Genomic DNA, 17,115 nt, shown 5'->3' on the forward strand with positions numbered 1-17,115 from the left:
GCTACGGGAAGGGTAGGGGGAGGGGAGGCAGGACTAGAATATGATTTTTGTAACCAAGGAATAATGTTTGAAATTGACCAAATTTAAAAAAAATAAAAATAAAAATAAAGACATCTCTTCTGACAGTAAAAAAAAAAAAGTGAACCCAACCAAAAGAAAAATGGCTTGTAAATTTATATGAGTGAGATTAGAAACAACACAAATGGATGAATAACTTTCTGATAGTATAATATTATGAAGACTCTGAAGAGAGGGCAAAGGAGATGCCAAAACCCGAACCTAAGGGAAAGGGATCTGGATAGGAAAAAATTATTTCTTGCTGAGAATTGCAAAGGGAAAAATGAGATAAGCTTGCCCAAGCCATCATTTTCAGTAGCTTGAGGAAAGTGTCTGAAGAAAAAATGGGTTTTTTTCTCCCTATCAGCACCATCATTTCTCATGTCCTCCTGGAATTTACCCTATTAGTTATTTTCTCTGGGTCTCCCTCTGTCTCTCTCTATCATCATCATTATCATCATTATCATTATCATCATCATCATCATCATCATGTCTCACTATCTACAAGTTCCTTCCCTGCTGCCTACAAATAGGCACAGGTAACCGATGCATCAATAAACAAGCCTTGCCTCCACCCAACTATCTTCTCAAGATACTATCCTATAACTTTCAATGCTAACCTCCTAGAAAAACTCCTCTTTACTCAGGACTGGGTCAAAAGTTATCTATCTCTTAATTGCCAAATCAAATTATTTTTTTCTCTCTTCAGTCTCTTTGACTTATGTGTAGCTTTCCACATTCATTGTTGACCAACCTTCCAGATACTCTCTTCCCTTGGATTCTGTTTGTTCTCTCCTGGTTCTCCTCCTACCTGTCTGACCACTATTTCTCCATCTTATTTTACTAAGTTTATTTTGTTCCTCTTGCCCCTAACCAAGAGTGTCCCTAAGGCTGGACTTTCACCCTATCTCAATAACTCCCTCATTTAGTTATCTAATCTGTTCTCAAGGATTCAAACATTACTTCTAAACAAATGCCCTGGAGGTACAAAGATAAAGCTTAACAAGAAGCATTCTAATGGGGCAGGTCATATCTTTGCAGATTAATGTCATACATTAAAGCCAATGAAGGGAGCAAAAGAAAGATTCAGAAAAAAATGGATGAGGAAAATATAAGTAGGAAGCAAACATTTTCAGCTTGAAGATCAAGCATGGATACATGGAAGAAGTAGTCTCTCTTCTAAGCATGGAAAGAAGAGGATAATATAAGGTGGAAGTCAGAAGAGAATTATTAGTATTGGGAATTAGTATCTGAGGAAAGACTGCTCTTGCCCATAGTTATCCTTAAAAGAAATAATTAAGCTTGCTGGTTTTGCCTGGTAGAATTGAGGAGGAACCCCAAGAGGCTCATAGAACTACAGAAAAAGGCCAACAGAAATCAGAATGGTACTGGAAGGAAAAAAAAGTCACTTCCATGAGAAACAGATGCCAAAATTCCAGAATTGAGAGTATGAACTGATTGGGCGCCAGTTATATCAGGATGGATCCCTCAAAACCAAAGATGCTAAGAAAGTAATCTTTGTTCCCTTGGCTACTCTTAGACTATAGGATCCTAAAAGCCTTTCTTTCTTTAGGCTCAGGGAAGGTCTGTTTCTTAAGTTTATTTAACTTTGTTTTAAATGCTTATTTTTTGTTCTTTAAACTAATAGTTGTGATGAAATTGCTAACCACAGGGATCTGATACTGTGAGATTTGGAATGCAGTTGAGAGGAGACCGTTGAGGAGTACACCCTAGAGAAAAAAGGAAGATAGCGACATAGAGATAGAGAGATACTAAATACCCTGTATCTTGAAAGAATGTCTCTGGATGGGTGCTCAGAGCTTTAAAAAATTATAGATCATTTGATTTCTTAAAATTTCAGCAAGGAGGCAAATAAGACTGGCTGAATTACCCTGATTGCTATCCTACCCCACCATTGCTACATAGAAATTTATATTCCAGGATATCTGAATATTACATTGTGGTTGGGGTGGTTTGGGTCACTGAGCTCCCAAAAGAAAGGATAGAGGCAGGACCTATAATCTCATTTGTATGGGGAACTCCTAGATGAGAAAATTCCCTCTGCCCACACAGATCAACACCTTTGCTGCAATTGAAATCTTAGAAAAATTCCTAGGTCACCATGACCTAGGATCACACAGGTAGTACATTTCAGAAGTGAGATTTTAATTTAGTCTTCCTGACTCCAAAGCCACTTCCAAACCATGTTGCCTCTTAAAGGAGAGCATCAGGAAGGAACAATCAAAATGATATGAAATGTGTCAATAAACTCAATGCTTTCTGTTTACAAAGCTCTTATCTTGAAGTAATCTCATGAAGTAGGTACCAGAGGCAGGTTCAATCTCACTGACAATGTTGTTGTCTCCACTGCTATCTAAGTGAAGGACTTGAGGCTCAGAAAAATTCATTAACTAGGTCACAAACACACAGCTAGCACCTTGCAGCACACACACACCCCAAATCAAGTCTTCTGACCCAAAACGATGTTCTTTCCACAGCATCCCATTATAAGTGAGTCATGATCAAAGATGATTTTCCTGTTTTCTGGCTCTGCCACTAATTTATTGCCTGTGTGACCTTGGAAAAGTCACAACCTCCCTGAGTCTCAGTTTCCTCCTCTATGAAATAAAGGAACAGAGGGATGGTGTGTGAAATAGATGATTATTTAGCTTTTTCTTTCTGCAAATCTAATCCTCTCCTATTTCTAGAATGCTCATCCCTAACAAAAAAAAAAAAAACCCACCACATAATGAAATACTTGATATAACACATTATATTACAGTGTTATTGTTACATTACATATATACATATATAACATAGATATTACATTAATTGCAATGAATTATTCCATTACTTAAGATCTAAAGTGTTTTAAGTATGCCCAAATATGAATGTCATCATATCTAGTCCATAGATATGGACCAAAGGTAGGTGTTACTCCATGACTCTTTGTCCTCTCCCAGAGTACTCAAGAGTACCCCCAAAGAATTGGGGCAGCTAGGCAGTACAATGGATAGAGTGCTGAGCATGGAGTCAGGAAGACCTGAGTTCAAATGTGACCTCAGATATTTACTAGTTGTGTAGCCCGGGACAAGTGCTTAACTCCTATTTTCTTTACTTTCCTCATCTGTAAAATGGGGGCAATAATAGTGCCTGTGTCCAAGGGTGTTTGTGAGGATCAAAAGAGATAAGTTCACAGTGCCTGGCACGTAGAAAGTGCTATGTAAATATTAGCTATTTATATTACTAATCAGCACATACTAAAAGAAACCATTGAGCTGTCTGCATTCCCAGAAAAGAACCCAAGTGAACACAATCTGGTTCCTTGAAAAGGAAGAGGAAGTTAGGAGGTGAAAGTGCTCTTTTTCTCCTTTAGCCATCCCTGCTTAAAGCTAAATTTTCACTTCAAAATTGTGTGAGTCTAACCTCTTTCACCATATACTTTATGACCTAAAATTTGCCTGCCTGCATGACTCAAATTACCCAAGCAAGCCATCTAGGCTGTCTAATACCCTCTTGACTGTGGTGGAATATATATCACCACAGGCATTACACTGAGGCAGGACCAATCTCACTAAGACAGTTCATTAATTATATCTAAGAATGTTGACTATAAAGGGTAAGTTTAAAGTCAAGTAGTGGGGAAGGAGAGGAAGTAGGAAAAGGGAAAGGATGTTCCAGACAGTTGCAGGTATTCTCAAATGAAATAATAATTCTAAGAAAAATGTGTAGAATGTGGAACTGATAGAGCATTCAATAGATTCTCACAATGAATAAAAACAGACTGTAACCACATTTCATTATGATTTTGGGACCCTTCCATAGGGTATCAGAAAATGTCTAGGAATTATTATGTTTCTAATAAAGTCACATTATTTAAAAAATGAATTTTTAGCATGATTCCTTCCATACTTCCATCCCTCATTTGTTGTCCAGCCCATATTTATGTAAGTTCATCTCTCCTATTCTAGAAGCAAAGAAAATCAGTCCCCAAAATACCCAATAGCCATGTTGGCAAACCTATGGCATGCATGCCAGAGGGTGCTGCTCCCTTCCCCCCTCTCCATACTCGCCTAAGGACATTTCTCACATGACCCACCCCTCTGCCTAGAAGCCCAATGGGAGTGCTTCCTCCCGTCCCTGTTTGGGGCAAGGGAGCAACTCACATGCATGAGGATTGCAGTTTGGGCACTCAATGTCTAAAAGGTTTGCCATCATTGCCCTATAGTTTCACTCAATCATTTGCTAGATTTATGATGTCATTGTTAAGGATTTTTTCTCATTACTGTTATTGTTCTTTTTTTCCAATACGTCCAAATCTTTGTGAAGCCATTTGGGCTTTTCTTAACAAAGATCTTGAAGTGGTTTGCCATATCCTTCTCCAACTCATTTTACAGATGAGGAAACTGTGGCAACCAGCATTAAGTGACTTGCCTAGGGTCTGTAATAAGGCTCAATTTCTCACTTCCACAGGTCACACAGCTAATAAATTTCTGAGACCATATTTGAGCTCAGGAAAATGGCTTCTTAATAGAGCCAGTGCCACCCCCTCTCTCATTAGATGTTCAGAACTTTTTAGATGAAACTCCTCCAACTTGTCTTTGTGAGGATGAGATTTTTTTTTAATTTAGGTATAAAACTTTACATTTATTCCTATTAGATTTTAGGTCTTAAATGTCCAGCTTTTCATTATTTCACATTGCCTTTCAAATACAAAATAAATAAAAAGTAATTTAGGAGAAAGCACTAGCAGATGGGAGGGGAAATCAATAAAACCCTCATGTAAGAGATAGTGCTTGTACTGAGCTCTGAAGTAAATGTCAAAAGCAATTGCAACCAATTCATCTGAAAAAGATATATGGGATTTGGGGGTCTGCAAACTCAAGATGAGCCAATGATGAGATATGCCAACCAATTGTAGTATCTACTCTGAGCTACATCTCCAACTTGCACTGGCACTTGTAGGTTAGGTCTCCTGAGGGTGGCTGCTCTCTTTGTGTTCTAAGGGAGCTCTTTCGATATGTATTCATCAGCGCACACCAGTATGCTCCCCATTAACAATCAAGATATAGACACAATTAGCTTTAAGCAAAGATATTTACTAAAGTAGCATAGTCAGAGCAGTAGATACAAAACATATTCCCCTACAATCCTGGGATTCACTCTCCCCTACATTGTATCTAAGGCTTCTCATGTTTGTACCCACAAATTTAGAGAATAGTGCTAATGAGGCACATATCTAGGGGACATCAGATTCCTCATAGACATAGAGCCCTCTGCAAGCCATCTCTTGAAAGTCAGGACTAGACAATCCAGGAAAGACAATCCATTGCTGGGTCTCTTCTCTGTTACCAAAGGTTCTATTCCTGGAAATAATAGAAATAATAGCCCTTGGGTAATCACCTCTCTATATGTGTGTCTATTTGGAGGATATGTCTCTTCTCTCTCAACTGTACCTCAAACTAACTCTTTAAATGATGCATGGGTTGCTTTTTTTTTTCTGGTAGAATTGTTCCTCCAATGGACGCCATGGCCAATTGAGTGGGGGGTGGGGTGGACAATGAAGGAGAGGAGGAAAAAAAATTATATTGTGAACAAGAGGTGGGTCGTCAAAGAAATTAGACAGAGTAAATGAGAAAGTGGGCATTTAATTGTTAAGCAATTTGATTAATGGAGAATTTTAGAAACATTAGAAACATTAATTGACTAATTTGACAACAAAGCTCCCACATTTTTCCTTCATCATCACTTCCAAAGAGAAGTTAGAAATGAGATATAACTTTGCCCACTTTCCAAAAATCCTAAAAGAAAATACTATCCATAGATTGAATAGACTAAGACCATCTATCTTCATATCAATAATGTTTGCTGTTATGGAAATAATACTACCAAACACACAAAATAAAATTTTGTGAACCAGTGATAACCTTTGTAGACTAAGAGATTGAACCTTTCTGCAAGATTATATTATAAAGCATTACTCATTGCACATCTGCATATGTATTCATGTATTTCTGCATATATATTTAAATTTATTATCTAATTCTATCTATATGACATGTGAATAGATATACCCTTTATAGACATTTATTGCCCTTTTAACTTTTAAAAGTGCTATCACCACCATTATTTCATTTGATCTTCACATCATGCTTACAAGTTGGGCATGACAACTATTTCCTGAATGTTTTTGCCAATTTCAATAATGGCAATTTAGCTCTGAAAACAGTGAACTAGATTTGCTATAAACCAATCCAATTATTATTGATCAAATATTGGATATAATCTGATGTCATTCATATTTATCTGACTTTGGGATGTGTGGTATTTATCCTTGGTATAAATTATATCAGCCAAATATTTAAAGTGAATAGCAAATGTATCAGACAATGTAATTGAGAAAATTAAGCAAAGGAATTTGGTAGCAGATTTGCAGCAGAAGGTCTATTGTTGGTCACCCTTAAAGCTTCTTTGGAAACCCTTGTCACCCCATGCCTAGCCTATTAGAATGTCCTTCTTATTAATCTCCATGTCTCATGACTCTCTCCATTCTGATTCATCTTCCACTTATTGTCAAAATGAGCTTCATAAAATATTCCTATTACCTCTAGGATCAAATATATAATTTTCTTTTTAGTTTTCCTAACTCCTTATGACCCAGGCCCCTCCTACCTTTCTAGTTTTCTTAAATCTTATTCCTCTCCACATACTCTGAGATCCAGTGACACTGACCTTGTTATTCCTCAAACAAAACACTCCATTTCCTAACTCAAGGAATTTTCACTGGTTGTCCCCCATGGCAGGAATGCTCTCCCCCTTTCATCTGCTCCTCCTAGCTTCTTTGGACATCTTCAAGTCTCAACTAAAACCTCTCATCTTCTTCAAGAAGCCTTTCCTCATTCCTCTTAATGCCAGTGCCTTCCACCTGAAAGTACCCTTTAGGAAGGATTTTTACTGTATAATATCTTGTTTCCTAATAGTTTTTTAACATGTTGTCTCTCCTCATCTGTGAGTTTCCTGAAAGCAAGGAGTGTTTACTTTTTGATGTTTTGACTTTTTTTCGTATCCTCAGAACAAACAATTTGATGATATTATCACCTCTATTTTACAGATGAAGAGACAGGGGTTTATTAAGGCCAAGTGCCTTGCTTAAGGTCACTTATTAATGCCTTTCCAACAAGGGTAGTAGCACTGTGGTTCAATTAATCATTCTCCATTGACTCCAAGTTCAACCCTCACAACAATCCTGAATGTATCCTGAACCAGATTAAAATATAACTAGGAAATATTTGATGAAATAAATAAAAAGACAATGAAGCACAGCTATAACATTGATATGTGGTTTTCTGTGTCAACATGTGGCCCACAGGGATCTTTATCTAGCTACCTCTTTAGATGATCTGGACCAACTCTACCTGAGCTCAAATCTATTTTACTACATTCCCAACCAGAGCTCATTGAGCCTCTGCTTATAGAGTAGGGAGCGCCATGCTTCTTGTAGAAGTCCATTCCACTTTTCAACAACTCTCAGTGATATAAAAATTTTCCTGGCAGTGAGTTTAAATGTGTCTCTGGTCTATTCTCTAGATCGGATCATAGCAAAGTCTAATCTTTCTACATAACAAACTTGCAGACATTTAAAGACAGACACTATTTCCAACTTTACTTATCTTCTGTAAGGTAAAAGCCTCAGGCTTTTCACCCATTCCTCAGTCTGGCTTTAAGTTCCTTCGCTATCCTCATCGCTTTCTTCTGCATATGCTACACGTTGTTGTGTACAGCAATGTTAAACAACATAATTATTCTTGGACAAAAGTTCAGTATCTTTAATACACTTCAAAACTAGGCAGGGGAGCCTATTCAGTTGTTTCAGTCATATCCAACTCTTCACATTCTATTTGGGGTTTTCTTAGCAAAGATACTAGAGTGGTTTGCTATTTCCTTTTCTAGTTCATTTGACAGTTGAGGAAACTGAGACCAACAGGGTTAAGTGACTTGTCCAGGATCACACAGCTAGTAAGTATCTGAAGCAGGATTTGAACTCAGGAAGATGAGTCTTCCTGACTTCAGGCCTGGCATTCTCTATTCATTCATTGTACCACCTAGCTGCTCCAAAAATGAAGCATAGTTCATCTATATCATCTCCCCCAAGTAAGTTCAATGCATGGCAATGCTTAAAGAGATCCTTGGGACTAGAGATTAGAGTCTGAGTGTTATATATACATATATATCACAATAGACATTTTAAAAGAACAAGACAGATGCAAAATAATTAATCTTTTTTAAATAGAATTTATTCCCAGATATCTCAACCCCTTCTTCCCCTCCCCATACCATAGAAGGTATCACTCAGCAAACAAATATGTGTATATAATTTTGCCTTTCATGTTTGTAGTTTTCAGTTCATTTTCTAGAGTTGAACATTCACAAGTTATTTTTCAAATGTTAAATATGTAGCTATATATAATGTTGTCTTGGTTCTACTCAGTTCACTATTCATTATCTCTTGTAGGTCTTTCCAAGTTTTGTTTTGTTTTAATTATCCTACACATAATTTCTTATGGTTCAGTAGTATTCCACCACAATCATAAACCATAATTTGTTTAGCCATTCCACAACTGAGGGACATTCTCTCAATTTCCAGTTCTTTGCCACAACAAAGAGAGCTGCTATAAATATTTCTGCACATGTAGATTCTTTTATTCTTTCCCTGATCTTCTTTGGAAACAGACCCAGCAATGATATTGCTGAGTCTGAATATGCAGTTTTAGAACTCTCCAAGTATAATTTGAAATGACACTCCAAAATAGTTGGATCAGTTCACAACTCCACCAACAATGTATTAGTGTCTTCATTCTTCCACATCTCCTCCAACATTTGCTGGTTTTCCCTTTTGTCATTTTAGCCAATATGATTGGTGTCAGATAATATCTCAGAATTTGTTTAATTTGCATTTCTCTAATAAGTAATGATTTAGAGCATTTTTCACATAGCCTGATATATGGAGCTGATTTCTTAATCCAAGAATTGTCTTTTAATATATGTTTCTCATTTATCAATTGGGGAATGGCTCATATTCCTATAAATATCACAAAGTTCTCTACATACTTTAAATATGAGACCTCTGTCCATGAAACTGTCTAAAATTTTTTTCCAAATTGTCTGCTTTCCTTTTAATCTTGGCAACATTTGTTTTGTTTCTACAAAACCTTATTAATTTAGTGTACTCAAAATTATCCATTTTACATATCCCAAAGCTCTCCATTTCTTATTTTCTTATAAATTCCTCTTGTATCCATAATCTGATAGATAATATATTCCCTGTTCTCCTAATTTGCTTTTTATGTCTCTTTCTATGTCTAGGTCAAGTGTCTGTTTTGATCTTATCTTAATGAATGGTCTATATATACTAGTTTCTGCCAAACTACTTTCCAATTGTCACAGAAACTTTTACCAAATGGTGATTTTTTTTAATCCCCAAAACTTGGATATATACACTTGTCAAATACATGTAACTATAATCTTTATTCTAATGCTGTTTGCTATATAGTGATTCTGTTCCACTAGTCTACCTTTTTATCTCTTAGCCAGTACTAGGTAGTTTTGATAATTTAAAATATGGAACTGGGGGCAGCTAGGTGACTCAGTGGATTGAGAACCAGGCCTAGAGACAGGAGGTCCTGGGTTCAAATTTGACCTCTGATATTCCCTAGCTGTGTGAGCCTGGGCAAGTCACTTAACTCCCATTGCCTAGCCCTTACCACTCTTTTGCCTTAGAGCCAATACGCAGTATTGATTCTAAGATGGAAGGTAAGGGTTTTTAAAAATAAAATAAAACAAAATATGGAACTGTTAAATCTCTTTCCTTTATATTTTTAAAAATTAATTCTTTTGATATGCTTGATCTTTTGTTCCTCCAAATAAATGTTATCATTTTTACTAGCTCAACAAAATCATTTTCAATTATTTAGTTGGGATGGCATTGAATAAATAGATTAGTTTAGTAGAATGGCCCTTCCTACCCATGAACAATTAATAATTCTCAAATTGCTTCAATTTATTTTTATTTGTATAAAAATGTTTTATAATTATATTTGTTTAGCTCCTGGATATGTTTTGGCTTTTTTTTTTGTCTGTGGTTATTTTAAGTGAGGTATAGTTTACTTTCTCTTCTTGTAGGATTTTGTTAGAGATAAACAAAAATGCTGATGATTTACAAGAGTTTCTTTTACATCCTGCTACTTTGTGAAAATTATTGATAGTTTCAATTAACTTTTTAGCCAAATCTCTAAAATTGTCCACATATACCATCATATCATTTGCAAAAAGAGATAGTTTTATTACCTCTTTGCCCATTCTGATTCCTTCAATTTACTTTTCTTCTCTTATTGCTCTTGCTAGCATTTCTGAAATAAATAATATTTTAAAATAATTTTACTGTATATGTTCAAGAAAACTTTTTAATATCACTAAAATATTTTTATGACAGTCATATCCTTGAATCTATCTCATATATTTTTGAATATACCTCATTGAAAATCTTGGATTAATACTATGATACATGGACTCAACCAAAATTTTTATTTGAAGTACAGTTTATTTTGATACTTGATTTGAATAGCTGTCAAACCTGAAAAAAATACCTTACAAAGATATATTCAAATAAAAAAAGTTCATCCTTGCCTATGTTTTCTAAACCATGATACTCTTCTTTAATCTCATCCACAAATAATGCAAAGATTGTTGTTGAAATCTGCTTAGCAACTTCCCGTCTTCCTTGATGTCAGGAGTGTGGTCTCTGGAGGTCAGGCCCCAGGCAGAGGATGGTTATAGGAAATGGAAAGATGGGGACAGGCACAAGGCAAAGGATAAAATGCCCTGGTGAGGTCTGATTTCCTGGCAGCTTCCATTTGCTTCTAAGCTATTCAGTACAAGGTTGCAAAGTGAGAGCAATAAATACATAGGAGATTTAGACAGGAATAACTGCTTGCCAACTGTCAAGGAGGAAGCACATGTGGCTGACTCCAGATCAGCCCTACTGGAGGCAGATAGAAGAAAGGAACTAGAGCTGAGAGTGGGAAACAATTACACTCCTGCCTGGCTGCCTGAGAAAGAGGGCACAGAACCGACCATCAAGTTCAGACCTCACTAACTCACTAAGGTAGAGGAAGATCAACACAGGCAAAGAAAAGCTACCAGAGTCCATTACGCTTATGCTGCTTTCTCAATTCTACTATTTTCTTCATCCACCCTAGCAAACCATTTTCTGGACCCCCTAGGATATTCACACATCACTTTGTGCTATGAAGTAAAAGAATGCTCTGCTTAATTGCCTTCTAAAGCCAGGGCTGCATCTCAAGTCACAGCAAGGGTTCTTATCTTTTAGGTCATAAGCCCCTTTGGCAATCTACAGATGATTCTGGACCCCTCCTCAGAAAAATGTTGCTACATGTATAAAACCAAATGCATAGAATTACAAAAGAAACTATTTGTAAAGAAATCCAATTAAAAAAAAATTTAAACAAATTTGTAGATCCCAAGTCAAAAACTTCTTTGGATTCTGACACTATTGGAAATTCTTCTTTGACTTTGACAAAACTTGAGGCCTATTGTCTAACGTAAGGTGATGCAGGGAAGTTACTTTCCATGAGGCAGAAGATGAGCCTGTGAGCAAGGCATGTCACTCCAAAGGCCAAGTAGCACTGACTTTGGAGAATTTGATGGAGGTACATAAATGAGTTATACTGTGCAAAAGAGCCTGGCAGTAAAGAAAAAACTTTTGGAGTCAGATTGCAGATGAAAGCATTCCATTTTTCACTTTATTTCCTTCACAAGTTTTATCTTGTATGTGTGATATGTGTCTTCTATCACAGCATGAGTAATATGGAAATATATATTCCATGACAGCATTGGTATAACCTATATAAGACTATTTCCCACCTGGGAAAGGGGGAAGGGGGAGAGAGAATCTGAATCACAAAATTTCAGATAACAATTGTTAAAAATGTTTCTACATTGAATTGAAATAATTTTAAAAGAAATAAGGAAATAGCAAACAAAAAGAAATGAAAGAGCCTAGCATTTGCCATGTGTTGCCAGAAGTCGGGGTAAATTGTCTCTAACGGTTGCCTGATCCAGGAGTTTGCTTTCCCCAGAGAATGTAGGCTCTTCAAAAGTCTACTCCAGCTGTGGTAACAAGTCTCCAGCCCCTGCTCTTGGGGAAGAGAGGAGAAAATCTGGTAGTATAATAAGTGGTTCTGTTATTGGCTATGTTTAGGTGGAGTCCAACAGTCCTTTCAAAATCCATATTGGACCTGACACATGCTGGGGTTAAGTCCCAATATTGGGGGAAGGATCATTTCCTCCTTGGGAAAGAAGAGCAGGTATCATATCAAAAACCGAGTCAGAATAAATCAAAAACTCAGTTGATTACAAAAGCTAGCTTCCTCCTAGCACCTCATCTCAAGTGGTTGAAACAAAGCAAAAATTCAATAGAAGGGACAGAGATTGCAAGCCTAGAAGATCAATAAAGATAAAAAAAAGACAATCTCCTAGAGGGCAGGTAGGCTATTTGTATTATTCAACCTGCCTCTTCAAAACTTTGGCCAATTGGCCATAGGCCTCCATTTTCTACTTCTAATGCCTATGTTGGCATGGTCCCAGGCTGGATCTGTGATATCTCTTCTAACTCATTGGCAAGACTGAGAGCCTAAACAGTCCCTGTGATACACTAAATGTGGTATAATACATGATACAGTACCAAACTGGTGTCATTTTTCGCCCATAAAGTTGTACTGACCTTTATTGTATCTTCAGGGTTCTTTCGGAAGTAAATGATGTAATTATAGCCTGAACTATAACATTTCAGGGTCTCCTGTAATGGGACTCTATGTGCAATTATGTGGTTAGTCAGGGCAAGAGGACCAAACATACAATATAAACTCATGCACTGTCATTCCAGAAGATGAATTAATCTCCTTACACACCACGTACAAAAGACACAATGCAATTCCTGTTAGCCGCCAACTATTTCCAGACGCTGGTGCGATATTGATAAAGGAACTCGGGTGTGAGCCATTCTTCATCTCGCATTATTGTCAAAAAGGTGCTAGCTGGCCCCAGGGGAGTGTGGGCTGGGGACCATTCCTGGGACAGGTACAGGGGACCTTTTGATCACTCAATGGGTTTGAGTTTGCCTGAACCAACACTTTCCCTCAAGATCCTCCATGGCAGCCCCAGCTTTCCATTGTCAGTGAGGTCTCTTCCAGTTCTGGTCATTTCAAAATGTGATTATCCCCATCAGTTTGGCATGAGAGACACAAGCAGGATGGAGGGCGGTATGGTATTCGGTTTTTATTGTCTTCTGCATATCCAGAGGAGTCCCAAGGGGGCCTCTTTTGATAACGAAGTTCAACATTTGTGGGCACAGAACTCAAATTCTGCAACCTGCAGTTATGGAATAAACAAGAAAATGAATCAAAACCGCTTGGATGAAGATAAAACACTGGAGCCAAGCAACCCACAGAACGCCCGAGTTTATAGCCACTGTCCATATCGGGTCTGATTTTATTTAAAGCTAGAGGAAAACTGGAGCCTGGCTGCGACATTGGCTGGCAAGCTCAAAGCCACTGTGCGTTTTCGAACTTCAGCTGGTGCAGCTTTGACAGCCCGAGGTTGCTGAGCCTGACCAAACATACCTGCGCTCCAACCAAGCCCATCGTTCCTGAGGGGACCCAATCTACGAGGACGCAGCCCTTCCCAGTGACCCCAGCCAATCAGCTCTGCGGCAGGGTCACTTTCCTGGGCAGGCGAGAGCACACGGGAGCTGATAGCAAGGGAGATAGGCAGCCCTGTAGCAATTACTCTCCCACTCTCCCCACAAGCTTTCACGCTTCTCTGCATTTTCAGGAACACAAGCTTCTCGGTGCTGCTTGGATCACCAGCCCGCTCCCCTCTCCGGCCAATGAACTATCCCGCCTGGGCAAACAGGCTGCTGAGACTGTAACAATATGCTCTCTTCTCAGTACGGGTACCAGTTTATCATTTTCCTCCTCTGAATCCTGTCATTTCATTGGCACGCGTGTCATTAACTTTGCAGAGACAATTATTCAGAAACCAAGTAAACTGCGGAAATTTGTAAACTCTTGCACGGCTAAATTAAATGCTGTTTTAACTAACAGTTAATAGTGTTTACTGCTGTGTAATAGTAATTTTCATTTTTTACTGTATCTAATGACTTTCTGATGACTGGAATTCTCTGTAGGGATACCAAATCATTACATTAAGGATGAGTGATTTTAGTATGCAATGACTGATCAGTACAATAATATGTAGACTAATGCTTAAGCCAGTAAATTAAATAATTTACACCACAGTGTTTGTCAACTAGAATAGGGGTTCCATTGTGCAGTTAAATCGTAATGTAGATTCTGCTTAAAAGTAAAATAATAAATGAACATCTTCACTTGGGAACACATTAGTAGAACCCCAGCTTAAAGGGTAGAGGACTCCTTTCTGTACCATAGGAGTAGAGAGAAAGTTATATCAAATTGTTTCCAAAAGAAACAGAGAGAAGCTTGGCGGTTCAGTGGATAAAACACCAGACCCCTCGTCAAGAAGATCTGTGTTCCAATCCAGCATCACTTTCTAGCTGTGTGACCCCGGGTAAATTACTTGACCTCTATTTGCCTCAGTTTCCTAATCTGTAAAATAGGGATAATAATAACATCTACCTCCCAGGTTTGTTGTGAGGAACAAATAAGATGATAAATTTAAATCACTTAACACAGTTCCTGGCTCATAGAAAGCACAAAAATGTTAATTAATATCGTTTGGCTACACTCCTAGAAAAGAGTGACTAGGATTGAACTGAACAGTAACTTTGTGAGTAGAGAGAGTACCTGCTTCACAGGTTCCTTAGGATAGAAGTTTTGACATTTAGAATCATAGGCAAAATAAGATGGTATCCTAGAGGTTATCTAATCCAACCCTCTCAATTTACAGATGAGGAAGCTGAGACTCAGGAAGTTAAATAACTCACACAAGGTCATACAAAGTGTTAAAGTGAGAATCAGGATTGGAAGCTAGGTACACAGTTCCCAGTTTAGCAGTCTTTCTACTATACCCTGCTAGTAGCAAGTTGAAAAGCTAGAATTTGAAATTGTCTTTCAATTTCCAAATCATTTTACCATTACACAAAAAAAATCATTTTTCATTTACAAGTAGAACATATTTGAAAAAATCAACTGAAAGGGTAAGCAATGTCTTTATCATTCAATTACCTCTAACCTTGCCTCTCAGTTACCAACCAATTGGCTGTCAGGAAGAAGTATTCCAGTGGAATAGCAAACTTTCTCTGGTATTAACTTGTTATTAACATAAAAATGACTCTCCTCCTTGGCTTAATAAAAGTTTCCTGAAAATTCATGTAACTTTCTGAAAAAAAAAAATTTGATTACTCTGAATAAAATTGGGTTTGTTTTTTTCAAGTCAATCTAAGCAGTTTTCAAAAAATAAAACCTGGCTAAATTTTGTTTCTTTGCCAGTGATTATAAGTTTGAACAAACCCCAAGTTTCCTGGAAACAAATTCTATAAAAAAAAGTTGTTGTTGTTGTTTTTAATTTCTTACTTGATGAAATTTAGGAAACTTCTTGAATTGGCAATGTCAATTGGGGAAATGGAAAAGGAATAGAAAAGGTGAAGATTTCCTCTTGTTCTAAAGTTGAATCTGGAAAAGGAACCTGTCTATGCTTTAAAAGCTTTGGGAGGGGGCAGCTGGGTGGCTCAGTGAATTGAGAGTCAGACCCAGAGAAGGGAGGTCCTGGGTTCAAATTTGACCTCAGACACATCTTAGCTGTGTGACCTTGGGTAAGTCACTTAACCCCCATTGCCTAGCCCTTACCACCCTTCTGCCTTAGAACCATTACCCAGTATTAATTCTAAGATGGAAGGTAATGGCTTTGGAAGGAAGGAAGGAAGGAAAGAAGGAAGGAAGGAAGGAAGGAAGAAAGGAAGGAAGGAAAGCTTTGGAACCTCTACTGATCAAATGGTATATTACCTTACATTGTAACCAAAAGAAAAGAAAAAAAAATACATTGCTGCCAGGACCATGAGCCCTATTCTTCCATTTTGTGATGCTTATATATACCTTAGTCAAGAGCCAAGGTATTGGGGGGGGGGGGGAGGTTCTAGGTAACAGAGTGGATAGAGTGCCATTCATGAAGCCAAGAGGACCTGGGATCAAATCTGACCTCGGATACTTCCTAGCAGAGTGAACCCAGGAAAGCCATTTAACTCCCTTTGTCTAGCCTTCTGTTCTGTCTTAGAATTGATATTAATACAGAAGGTAGGGGTTGTTGGGGTTTTTTTGGGGGGGAGGATAATGGTATTATCTAGGGTGGTTAGTCAATCAAGAATGAAAATTAAGGGAGAAAATATGTTTAATAGGAGAATGCGTTCACTCTACACTCAAGATAAGAATGAAGGAGTAGAAAAAGAGCACAATTCGCTACACAGACCATAAATTTTAATAAATGCACACTTTCTCATGGCCTAAAATAGATCACAGAGTGACTGAGTCATAGATAGCCCTGGACAAGTGGACACTAACTATAACCTCACACTAGAAGAGCTGAGGTGTGAAGAACATTAAGGATTGCTAAACCCACTGGGAACTTGGAGGATTTGGCAAGAAAAAAGCAATCCTTAGGAGGAAAAGGAGACACATGGATATGGACATAGAAATTAACAGTGTGTAATGTATCTGCAAAATGTTTGCAAGTAAATATGCAAGGTGCCTCAGTCAAGAGTTCAATTACACTAAATGCTGAACAAAAAAGAAAAACAAAATCTCAACCTTTTTTTAACTTGGGCAAAATTTTTGTTTGCAGATCAACCCATATTGTTTTTGGTTGCCCTTTTACTCTTTGAGGAAGCAAGAGAATTTTATGGCCAAACAAATTTAGAGCAGAAGGGACTGTAGATAAAATCTATTCCACAGGATCTTAATATTGACTTCCGATGGATTTTATTAATTTCAATGAATTTGGATGCTTTAA

This window comes from Monodelphis domestica, chromosome 3, assembly GCF_027887165.1.
Source record: "Monodelphis domestica isolate mMonDom1 chromosome 3, mMonDom1.pri, whole genome shotgun sequence".
Taxonomy (NCBI): Eukaryota; Metazoa; Chordata; class Mammalia; order Didelphimorphia; family Didelphidae; genus Monodelphis; species Monodelphis domestica.